Here is a 12072-nt window from a genome sequence, read left to right as displayed (position 1 = left end):
AATAACATTGTTCACGGAGGATAACATTTGACAGTAATTCAACTGATGAACTCGTGGTCCTTTTTTAACGTCTCTAGTTGATTAGGGACGGGACCGCCATTAAGGTGGATGCAATTACAATTGCAGCAGCTTATCCCCAGCTATTTTAAGAACCTCAGTATTGGTCAAGCCGAAACTTAAACCACCGACGACCTCCCGAAGAACAGACCGACGTCGTTGTTACGGATTGAGCCACGAGCTTAATTATTTTGTCTAATTTACCCTATTTATGTGGTATAAACTTGGTGATTCTCTATTTACACCACCCTACCCCTCTTCCCACCCACCATAACTCAATTTAAAAAATGACTAGCGACATATAGTAAATACGTTTTTGGTGTGCAGAATTGAAGAAGATTCTTGGATATGGTAATGGTAGAGTGCTTTATTTACCATCTTTCAAAAGTCTATTGAATCATCAGGAAGACATAGCTCATCGAATTTGTCAAGTAAGTTTTGTTACAACATAGCTAAATAAGTTATAAACCGTGCCATCTGATCGGCCAATTTATCATGAGCTATTTGCCCATGGATAACACGCTGACGTCAGTATTTTCTATCAATGCGCGAAACAAATCTAAGCTTTTCTCTTTTTTGGACGATAATTATAAAAAAAGTTTACAAACTATACTGAAGAAATGGTGGAAAACACTTGTGCACCTCTATAAGATGCTGAAAATTGTTTTTTACTTTTTTACGATTTGATGATTATATTTAAAAGTCTAATGCATTAACCACTGTACGGCGTAAGGCCTCACAGGTTTTGCAACCCAATTGGTAAGTCAGCAGAGAGCGAAATACATCTTAGAGGGAAGAAAGACAGGAGAGAACCCGGAGGAATAACCCTCGAAACACAGGAGAGAACCAACAAGCACTAACTCTAGTCACATACAACACCAAGACCGGCAGGACTCAAACCCAGGCCGCATTGGTGAGAGGCGGCGCATTAGCAGCGCACGCTACTCGTGCTTCCCGCCCAATCGCATATTAACGAGACACAATTCATCTGAAGTGGACTCTTTATCGTCACCTATATATTGTAACGCTTTATTTGTCAAAGTTTTTACGTAGACAGGGCCATGAAAATTGAATTTTTTCTTTTTCTTGGAAGCACGGCTGCTATTGTGAACCTCACATAATATACTCATTAATTATTCATGAGCTTATCGACCAACCAGGGTTTCTTAATTTAATCACGTGCAGTAGTTTGAAAACCCCATCAAATACGACCACGCCCAATTCAGAAAGTTGAAATATTTCAAAGTACTAGAGCTTTGAAATAAAAACATAACAAAAACAGTATAAGATGTCGTGTCAAATACCTGCACTGTATTCTATTGGGGTTTCAAAATCCTCGTGGAATTTCAAATGCCTTGGCTACGCCTCGAAATTTCACTCGGATTTTGAAACCCCAATAGAACACAGTAACTCGTATTTGAAACATTACTTCTGTGCTTCGAGGGCTTTTTTTCGGATTCCCCAGTTGTTCTTTGGAAAAATACAACTTGTTTTAATTAATTAGAAAAGGGCAGGAAAGATGCGCCAAAAGAAAAGATTGCTCAAACACTGTTTTAATTTGTTAAATACTCTTTGTGTATTTTGTTTTAGGTTAACGAATTGGATCCAATTAAGATAAGACGTTGAAGATCATGGATTCGATAACTACTCATATTATTAAGAAAATCTGTTGTGCCTTTAGTGCATGGCTATGGTTAATATACTCATTTTCAATCAGTACGCGCGGACACAGGGAGCCCAAGCAATGCATTTGTCAGTGGTCACAAAGTATATACGAAAATGTGGAAAATAAAATTTCAACTTCTAAAATTAAATTGGCAAATATTATTACTAGGAGGGAATTAAAAAAAAAAAAAAAAAAAAAAAAACTCCATTGTAGAGTAAAGAAAAACATTTAAAAACAATTTTGAAAGGTTGAAATTATTTTCCACATTTATTATAAAAATTATCATTGTTGACAAATGCATTGTTTGGGTTCCCTGTTGCGCGGAATCCTACAATTTGCTGTCGCAACAAAATTTAGCCAGGTGAAATGTGAAATTGAGGGGGGGGGGGGGGGTGAGGAGGTATTTGAAAAAAAAAATTACAAGAAAAGGGGGGATTTGAGTTTTTTTAATTATAAAAGTGTGTGTGTGTGGGGGGGGGGGGGGGGGGATACATAATTTTCGGTATCAAAGAAGCTACATCTTGCTTGGGGAATTTTTTCGAGAATTGTCAGGGGGGATTGAGATTTTTTCTTTTTTTGCATTTGAAAATTTCACCTAACCCCCCCTCCCCCCTCTGCCATATATTATGAAGGCAGTCTAAATACGATTGATAAAACAGATATTGTAAAGAGGTAACCTTGTTATAATAATAATAATAATAATAATAATAATAATAATAATAATAATTACAATAATAATAATTAATAATAATAATGGAAACTTGATTTCATTTTTGTTTTACATTTACAATTGTAAATCTCACTACAAATAAGTAATTCACAACTGACTCATTGAATTGAAGAAACACGCAAAGACGCATCCACACGCAAAGACAAATAAACGAAAAGGGGAAAAAAAATAAATTTCATCAAATCAGGATTATTCCAAGCTTTGTTTCTACAACACAACAGAAGATATATAGTATGTTGATCTTATTGTATATCATTATTTTTCTAATTATATATTGTTGGCATGTCAATCATTTCTATAAATGTGGAACATTCATCAGAAAAAACACCAAGAAAACTAATAGACAGTTTTACGAATTTAAATTTAAAGCATTGTTTTGAAAATAGCGTATAATTCTTTCTAAATCGAGGTGTATTTTTCCTTTGGAACTTTTTTGATACTTCGTAAAGCCATCGTACTGCTCACTTCGGTATTTGAAGAGTGATTTGATTGGTCGACACGCTGTCAAAGAGTGCCTGCTTGTCGGCACAACACTCGTCCATGTTTGAGTATCAGAAAATACCCGGTTAGAGATTGTAAAGCCTTTATTTTTTATGCAATTTGTCTGTAATTTAGCTCAAAATATAAAACAGAAAGCTAGGTAAATCCTTGATGGATGTCCAAGGCACCTCTAGAAAGCAAAATATGTGTTTCAGAAGCAAGAAACTCTTCAGAAAGTTAGAAGGAAGTAAAGCAGCTTGGAAAACTCAACAAGGCTGGTGGATTAGGAAAGCATAAATTCGATGTTTTAAGGTATCTTTTACTCGAATAAGTATTATTCATATCTTTTTCTCAAGTTTAAGCCTTATATATGTCGACAATAGATAGATTTTGCCCGGTAAAACACAAAATGTTCTTGAATTTTAAGAGAAATTGCCCCCAAAAGTTGCCAGGACCATTCGAAGTATTCTGTATTGAAAAATAATATTTCAAAGATTTGTTTCTCTTATGAAATATATGTTCTTTGGAGGAGTAATTTGCTTTGCAAAGGCCGGGAGCTACAACAAGGATCATTCTTTTACTGTAATATTCATAAATATGCGAACTCTGTGTCTCCGAGTTGCACGCTGAAATTTGGTTTTTCGCTGCCGCCATTCAAAAATATGAAAGGTTATCGACTGATTAGGTTTGATTGACGGCAGCGAAAAACCAAATTTCAGCGAACAGCTCACGCGCACAGAGTTCGCATGTTTGTGTAAATTGCGGTATTAAAGGTGGCTGATTTACTTCAGTAAAAAACTAAAAGTGAAAGCTAAATCCATAACTCGAAAACTACAAAAGCTATGAAAGAAATCGCGGTCCAAAGTAGTCAGCAACATATCATGTCGAAGTTAACTATTCAGTTCAACTATTACATACCTATAAGCTTTTATTTTTCTTTCTTTCCAACATCACTATCTTGATTCAGCACAGTCCCTTTCCCCCTCCCACCCCTCCCCCTCCCCCTCCCCTAGAGGAGAATCCTCTGTTCAAAGTTTTGTGACGTTTTTGAGCAGATCGAGTCATTCTTGTCGAGGCAAGATTTTTTTTTTACGGTCAAATTGAACCGGTATGATCGAGTCTTAGTCGCAAACCCCAAAACCTCCGTCTCTCTGAGAACCAGTGTTATGCTGGCTCTCAGAACAGCACACAAAACATTGAACAGAGGATTCTCTATCTACAGAAAAAGTTTGGTCTCGACAATTTACCTCAGGATGGAAATATAACGAAAAACGTATCTCTAATTCCCCACGCTTGCCCCCCAAGCAATATGGCGTCGGAAACCGTGAAAGGGTCTATTGGAGTTGGCCGAGACTGGACTTTGGGGACGAGGTTGTGTCCAAAGGGCAAATTAAAATTTGTTGCAGTAATTTAATGACTTCCATTGATTGAACAGCTCACAAGTGAATACCATAAAATATGAATTAAGGCGGCACATCTATTTCATTTAACCCTCTGAAATAGAAAAAGAAAAAAAAAAAAAAAACACACAAAAAAGTTTCTATATTTTTCGTTTCGATATCTTGGTTTTGTTTTGCCCCCCTCTAGCAAGTTGGCCGCCGTATTGTCGAAGTAGTCCCTTTGGTTTCAAGATGGCCGCTTCACATATCAAACTTCTCGCAAAACCTCCTGACTTTCAGAGAAAATTTACTGAATCTTTCAAACAAAATTCGGGATATCTGTCTTTGATTTAGTTTTGGAGTTTTTTTTCTTCTTTTTTTTGAAGCAAGAGGACATGATTTGTATAGGAAACCGCACGATCTCGAGCACAAATGGGAATAATCCAGTTTCGAATTCCCCGCGTCACTCTAGAAAACCGCTGGGCAAAAGAATCGCAGGCGCGAATGAATGCGAATGCGAATGAATGCGAGGCTACCCTGTACAACGCGAGGAGAATACTAGAGGAGATATGTGAAGTTTCGCGAAGTAGAGTTTGTTTTGCTGTTATCGTCGTTTTAAAATGCAAACTTCGAAGAAAAAAGAAAGAAAAAGTTGTAGCAAAGAGTGTGTTGCCGTTGGGTGCACAAATAAAGAGTACAACCCCGACGGTTCGCCAACAAATGTCCATTTCTTCATGTTCCCTTCGAAGAACCCTGCACGAAATGTTTTGTGCAGTCGTATTAAGCTTCAACATGGGTTGTTTTTAAGGCCTTGTCTTCAAAAATCTTCAATGGCAAATAATATTCCCCCTACATGATTGCATTTGCCCAAACCGGAAACACCTTTCCTACAGAAAAATAAAAACATGGGTTTATTAAAAGAAAGTTTATATTGTACATGCATGTTGTGTTATACCGATGTTCACTTGATATGTGTTGATATCTAGATGAGTCGATGTACATTTGTAACATTTATAACTAGTGATATTATCAAGATCAAATTTGAAAATTCTTTCGCTCAATAAACAAACAAATAATATTATCACCTACCCTGCGACACATTCACAGGCAGCTTTCAGAACGTTGCCATTCTTGTCGAAGCTTACAATGGCTTTGTATCGTTGTTGCCTCATCGACGCAAGATCTTAACATTTAACTTATATCCTTTCGCCAAGAGTACCACGAGTCATGTTCTTCAAATGTCCTTCTTTAAAAAACCTGGAATACTTTAATTTTTTAACGGTTCTCCGTTTTCTAATAAAATTTGCTTCAAGTCTTCTACTTTGAGTTTTTTAAACACTACTTATTATATCGCCGTCATCCGATTCCATGATTTTCAGTCATGCCTTTTATTAAAAAGAATAAGAATACAAGCTAATGTCAAAGGCACATGGCACGTGTAAACAAGCTTGTGCAGGGTTAGCCTCGCATTCATGTGGAAACACGCTCCTGCGATTCTTTTGCCCAGCGGTTTTCCAGAGTAACGCGGGAATTCGAAACTGGAGTATTTATTGGTACGAGTGATGTTGTGAGAGTGAGAACTTTCAAAACATCACGAGTATCTATAAATTCCGAATTGTACGAGAAGAGTGTGCGATTTTTTGTTTGTACATATTTTTGTGTTGCAGTTTTCTTTATACAATTTTTCATAGCCTTTGCTGCCTTTGTATCTTCTGTCGAGACTAAATGGTAAAGACTGAATGAATGAGCACGGAAAAACTAAATCCTAAGAAAGCTTTGAAAAACGTATTGAAACCTTTCCTTATAATTAAATACGAGAACGGGTACATTCGTAAAAAATACTTTACCAAAACCTAATGAATATTTTACAAACTTGTTTAAATTTGGTTTTATAGTTTAACATCTAATTTAGTTAACGAGCTTCAGCAATAGTTTGTATGTGTTGTTTGAGGAAAGGGTAGGGGGAGGACGAAAGGGTTTCAAAAAAGATATTTATAAGGGACAAGCAATAAAGCGGATCGCAATAGTTTCTTTTCGCACTTTCCCTTTTCCACCAGTTTTGTTTATTTCAATTTTGTTATCAATTGGTCATTCACTATATCAACACCTTTTTTTACAATTCCTTCCCGCAGTCGATAAAACAAATTTCTACCATAGGTACAAGCAAACAAAACCTTTTTTAACACCTTAAGACAGGTAAGTATTCTTGCTTTGAATCTTTTTTGAAAACATTTGACCGTCTTTGCCCCACTCGTGGATTGTAGAAAACTGTTCAAATTTTGTTGCATAAATAAATGAAATCTCGAAGACCGTCTTTTTTATTTAGCTCTGCTGTTCGCTCGAAGGTGTCTTTCTAAACTCTAAACTTTCTACACTCGATGAAAATATTAACAATTTCTACAGCCATCTCTGTGCGGACATGACACTCGAAAATTGTACACTTTGAGTTTTTTATCATTAAAAAAGGGTATTAGAAATCATCCCTTGAGCCAATCTATTTGAAATAAGGTCATGTTAATCACTCGGTGGGTTTGAAACAGAAGAAAGCTTAGAAAGAAATAACCAAAAATAACTCGAATTATCTACGGTTCAAGCCTGAGTGTCCTCACTTTAAAGTTTGTTTACAAATCGTCTGCTTAAACAACAAGAAAAATAGTTTCAAAACAACATCTTCCTTTGTTTTTAAAGAAAAACAATTGATCTCACGATGTTTTTATTTCATGAATATTTTATTTTCTATAAAAGCTTGCTACAAATTACTTTCTTTGAGAAGTCCCTTCTGTCAATGAACAGAAAAGAAGGGCAAGAAGGCAATCAACGAGGTTAGGCTGTAAGTCATGTGGCTGAAGCAGCTTATTCTCGCTTCGTGGCTGCTCCTGTAAGTACTTTAAATAATCTAGTTCTACCTCGATTTATTTTTCCTTTGTGAGAAGAAATTTATTGTCAAAGATGATCTTTTATTCTCTTTTTACTGCTAAGATTTCACGATATTTTTTGATTCGACGAAATAGGAAAACAAAGGAGTCAATTTTCTCTAAATGCTCTCATAATTATTGAATATCAGCGTCTTTTCATGTATTTTATTCTATAAGCTTTGTAGCCGGCGCTTTTATTTTGAATTGCAGTTGACTTTGCCTTTGAACACGCCTGCTAAACCTTTCAATAACTTGCGGTTTACAAAAAATTATCTTATACCTTAATTCTTTCCCTTAACACTAATTTCAAAGCACTCATATTTAATTTTACGTGATTGGAGATTCAGTCATAAGGCTTTATATAGCTCTTAATAACTGAGATAGCGTTTTACAACAGCTCTAGTTAATATTAGTTATTGCAAAACTCAACTTTTTTATTCCTTAAAAAACTAAATTTGAAAAACAGAAGATTTACGTTAAGCTTTGAAAATTCATAGAACAATTTTCAAGTAGCATACACTTAACATATAAATTTTCAAGCATTAAACATAAAAGAACTTAGTTACAATCAAAAGTAATAGGGTCGATTAATAAAGTGTTAAGTTCTACTGTTGTAGGTATTTCATGTCGATCTAGGAATTATTAATGATCTCCTAATGTTCTTTTGATTCTTAATAAAACGTTCGAATCTCATTTTCTTATGAGCAAAAAATCAGCTGACAAAAAGTTATATTTATTAAAAATTTTATCGCGGATTTAAAATTTCTACGTATCTAAATATAGAGTATGGGAATGAAGTTGTTGAAGATTGATGTAGTGAAGTTATAGTTGTAGTTGCCTTGTCCACCAGTTTTTGTTTTTAGTTATGTTGTTGTTCATTGGATCATTAGATCAAACTTCTTTTTTAAACCATGTGGTAAAGAAAAATAATTTGTGTTTCTTTTATAATTTTTTTATTTGTGTTTTTGTCAAAATTGATTACAAATTACACGGATTTCAGCCAATCAGAGACCGAGAACAACATGTTCTCCTCAGTCACACGAAAACAAAATATTTTTATTATTTTGTAACTTTTTATATTGATTATGAGTAAAAGCAATTGTGAGGCCCCATCCCCTAATGGCCCCTCTCCTAATAAGTCCCACTCAAAAAAACACTTTAAAAGAATAGGCCCCAGTAGAAGGAATACGGTAGCCAATTTTTCCCCTCGTCGATTAATAGAGATTCATTTCCCAAAAAAGATTTATTTTTTTATTTTATTTTTTTATTTGACACCAAATAGTTTTACTTATTTTTGAATTCCTACAACGCTTCCTAGATTACAAATTAATTATCTTATTTCCAAATTTTCTGTGATGAAAAGAAAAATTGAGAAGCATTTGCAGTAAATTTGAAGGAAAAAAAAAAAAAAAAAAAAAAAAAAACCGCAAATTACTATTTAGTATATGATTATATTTTCATATAATTAAAGCCCAGATGTAATTCAGTTTATTAAATTTGACTTGAGAAAAACATTCTTTTACAATCTCCTTATATTGTGTTACTTAGAAATTCCTTGTACCTTCTTTTTTAAGTTCATCATGTTCTTGTCAAAAATGTTGACTTACCAATTTTTGAAAAGCAAAAATGTCGATCGCTATGATAGCAAGTAACAAAATATTTAGTAAAACAAATATTTAAAAGGCAACATCTAATTTTTTAAGATTCAATCTTATTAACGTTAAAAACGGCCATAAGCATGTTAAGCACGAGTTAAGCACGAGGAGGAAAAAAACGTTCTAATTATTAAATCAAAGTGAGTAACTGAAATTTATGATTCATGAACCATCGTAGGGTGGGATCATCATTCTTTCCCATAAACATGACCACATTACACCTTTCCTCGTTAATCTGCACTGGCTACCAATTGAATCTAGAATTAAATATAAAATCCTACTACTTACATTCAAAGCTCTTTATGGCCAATCTCCTATCTATATCCGGGAACTCATTTCAGTGTATAAACCGAACCTTAGTCTTCATTCTTCATCACAAGTTCTTCTATCAGCACAGTCTTATAATCTTAAATTTTATGGTCATCGCTCCTTCTCTGTAGCTGCTCCTGAACTCTGGAACTCATTGCCAATATCCTCATTCAAAACTGAACTTAAAACCTATCTCTTCAAATTAGCATATTCTTTGTAAATAGTTTTTATTTTGTCGTTGTCTTTGTCGTTTTTAATAATCCTTTTTACTAGCGCTTAGAACGGATTTGTATTTGCGCTTTATAAATAAATATTATTATTATTACTATTATTATTATCATTATTATCAATATTATTATTATTATCCCCTGAAAAGGGTTTTGTGTGACTTACTTATAGTAAGTTTACATTTTTACTACTGCGAGATTTGGCTGTACTTCGTCATCGCAATTTCATTGGCAATTTCATTTTAAAAAAAGGTTTTCTAATCGTATAAAAAAATTGCACTTTATCGCATTGCAAAATTCATTACCTGTGTCACCTAACCTTAAAGGCGAGAAACCATTTTTTATGTCACCATAATTAAAGATTAATCTGGTCCGTATGGGGCTCGAACCCATGACCTTAGCGTTATTAGCACCACGCTCTGCCGACTGAGCTAACGGACCAACTTAAAATTTTTTATTGCCTTTGATTTACTAGTACGTTTTCCCAAAACTTGTGTGTCTTTAAGACGTGCTAATGACTATGTACACCATTGCATGTTGCGTCAAAACAACTCGATCTTGTGGGGGACAAAACCAAAAAATTATCCAGAGAATTGGAACCTATAGTTTTGTTCCCCAGGTTGAGCTGCATTCCACAATGCTGCAATAGGTGTATAACATGTTAATGTTAAGACGTAGAAACAACAGCTGATAGGCAGAAAATGCATGCGGGCAAGAAGGCGCGTTGCCAATGTGTCTTCTCATGAACAAACGTTAAGCAAAGAAATGATACTCTAGGAAATGACACTGTCTGAAATGAGAAAACATTAAGCCCAAGATGAAGAATCTATAGACCCCTTGCAGCACGTTAGAATGCAGCTCAATTTTTAGGGCATAACAATAGGTTTCGAATTCTCAGAAGATTGAAATTCTTTTGTTTTGTCCTCCAGATTGAGCTCCTTTAACGTCAAATGCAAGGGGGCTATAGGAGGAAATAGATATAATATAGATTTTCTACTTCATTTTCCATGCGAAGTATTAATAGAAGTAAAGAAATAAATAGGGTCCGTTAGCTCAGTCGGCAGTGCGTGGTGCTAATAACGCTAAGGTCATGGGTTCGAGCCCCATACGGACCAGAAACACTTTACATTTTGGTTACATAAAAAGATGGTTTCTCTCCCGTAAAGGCGGTGACACAGGTAATGGATTTTTGCAATGTAATAAAGTGCAACTTTTTGATCAGATTAGAAAACCATTTTTAAAAATTTCAAACAAAGAAACTACAATGAAGACAGTAAAGCCAAATCTCGCATCAGAAAAAAATTAAACTTGGCAACTAACGAGAATGTCAAAACGTTTTCAAAGATGAATGTTGCAATAGTCCGTATGTGCTCGACCCATGACCTGAGCGAGTCGTTTTCCTGTATATAGCATATGCGAAAATGAATGCTTCGTGGTCCGTATGGGGCTCGAACCCATGACCATAGCGTTATTAGCACCACGCTCTGCCGACTGAGCTAACGGACCAACTCATAATTTAATACATTTTAGTCTTTGAACCAATTTGCTTCCATTATTACTAAAAGAAACACGAAGTTTTACAAAAATGTAAAATGTATCTGGTCCGTATGGGGCTCGAACCCATGACCTTAGCGTTATTAGCACCACGCTATGCCGACTGAGCTAACGGACCAACTCACAACCTAAAAGACTTTAGTTTTTGAGACAATTTGCTTCCATTATTACTAAAAGAAACACGAAGTTATACAAAAATGAAAAATGTATCTGGTCCGTATGTGGCTCGAACCCAAGACCTTAGCGTTATTAGCTAACGGACCCTTTTAATATTAAATTACTTCATTTGCATACATGATGTAATTGATTATGTTTATTACTCCTTTTTGAACTATGTTTTATGATTTCTTATTCTTAAAAGAATGAAACGTAGTCTGTAAACAAATGGGAAAGCATTACACATATGCAAGTTGAAAGGTCTAGTGACACTAAAAACTAGGCTAGGGCGATACAGTACTTTACTTCGCCACGAAGTATAGATCACATCCAGTGATGTCACAGCGCGCATTCTTGTACGCATGCATTTGATGCCTAACAAAGCTCATTAAGATGTAATACATTCATTAGCATGTCTTAAAAACGCAAATTATACTTTCTAACATTTCAAAGTGAATAAGGAATAACCCTGTATTTTTCTAGCAGGTCCGTTAGCTCAGTCGGCAGAGCGTGGTGCTAATAACGCTAAGGTCATGGGTTCGAGCCCCATACGAACCAGATTAATTTAATTTTGAATTAGAATTCTTTTATCTCAACCAAGAGAGTAATAATCTTTAGTATCCTGACAATTAGATCTTTTGGCTTTGGCGTAATGCTTTCACATTTCAGAGACCAAATGTTATTCTTGAATCTCATTTCTTTGTTTAACGTTTGTGCATCAGAAGACACGTGGTCTGACATGGGAAAGCATGACTTAGAAGCCAAAGAGGTCTATCATTAGTCATACCAAACGACTGGCAATGATAACATATAGGTCTCAAAACCATGCTCTTTTACTAACTTGGTCTTTTTAACTTTATTGTTGTAGGCTATGGGCAGCCATTGACGGTAAGTAGATTTTGATCACATGATTTTCCTCCGCCATCTTGGAATTTTTTCCAGCA

At 35.1% G+C, this 12072-nt stretch overlaps 5 non-coding genes across 5 annotated transcripts; 2 read left to right on the top strand and 3 right to left on the bottom strand.

Moving 5' to 3' along the window:
- Positions 1-9786: 9786 nt before the first annotated feature.
- Trnai-aau (transfer RNA isoleucine (anticodon AAU)) lies at positions 9787-9859 on the bottom strand. Its single transcript has one exon. It is a non-coding gene; the product is annotated as a tRNA-Ile (tRNA).
- Positions 9860-10460: 601 nt separating this feature from the next.
- Positions 10461-10533, top strand: Trnai-aau (transfer RNA isoleucine (anticodon AAU)). Its single transcript has one exon. It is a non-coding gene; the product is annotated as a tRNA-Ile (tRNA).
- Positions 10534-10851: 318 nt separating this feature from the next.
- On the bottom strand, positions 10852-10924 carry Trnai-aau (transfer RNA isoleucine (anticodon AAU)). The gene has a single exon. It is a non-coding gene; the product is annotated as a tRNA-Ile (tRNA).
- Positions 10925-11017: 93 nt separating this feature from the next.
- On the bottom strand, positions 11018-11090 carry Trnai-aau (transfer RNA isoleucine (anticodon AAU)). The gene has a single exon. It is a non-coding gene; the product is annotated as a tRNA-Ile (tRNA).
- Positions 11091-11613: 523 nt separating this feature from the next.
- Trnai-aau (transfer RNA isoleucine (anticodon AAU)) lies at positions 11614-11686 on the top strand. The gene has a single exon. It is a non-coding gene; the product is annotated as a tRNA-Ile (tRNA).
- Positions 11687-12072: the final 386 nt, after the last annotated feature.

This window comes from Actinia tenebrosa, unplaced genomic scaffold (assembly GCF_029948245.1).
Source record: "Actinia tenebrosa isolate PJP-AT-01 unplaced genomic scaffold, QUT_ActTen_1.0 PGA_scaffold4__44_contigs__length_22323623, whole genome shotgun sequence".
In the NCBI taxonomy this organism is placed as follows: Eukaryota; Metazoa; Cnidaria; class Anthozoa; order Actiniaria; family Actiniidae; genus Actinia; species Actinia tenebrosa.
The sequence above is the reverse complement of the archived record's forward strand: the minus strand, read 5'-3'. Positions and strand labels throughout refer to the sequence as shown.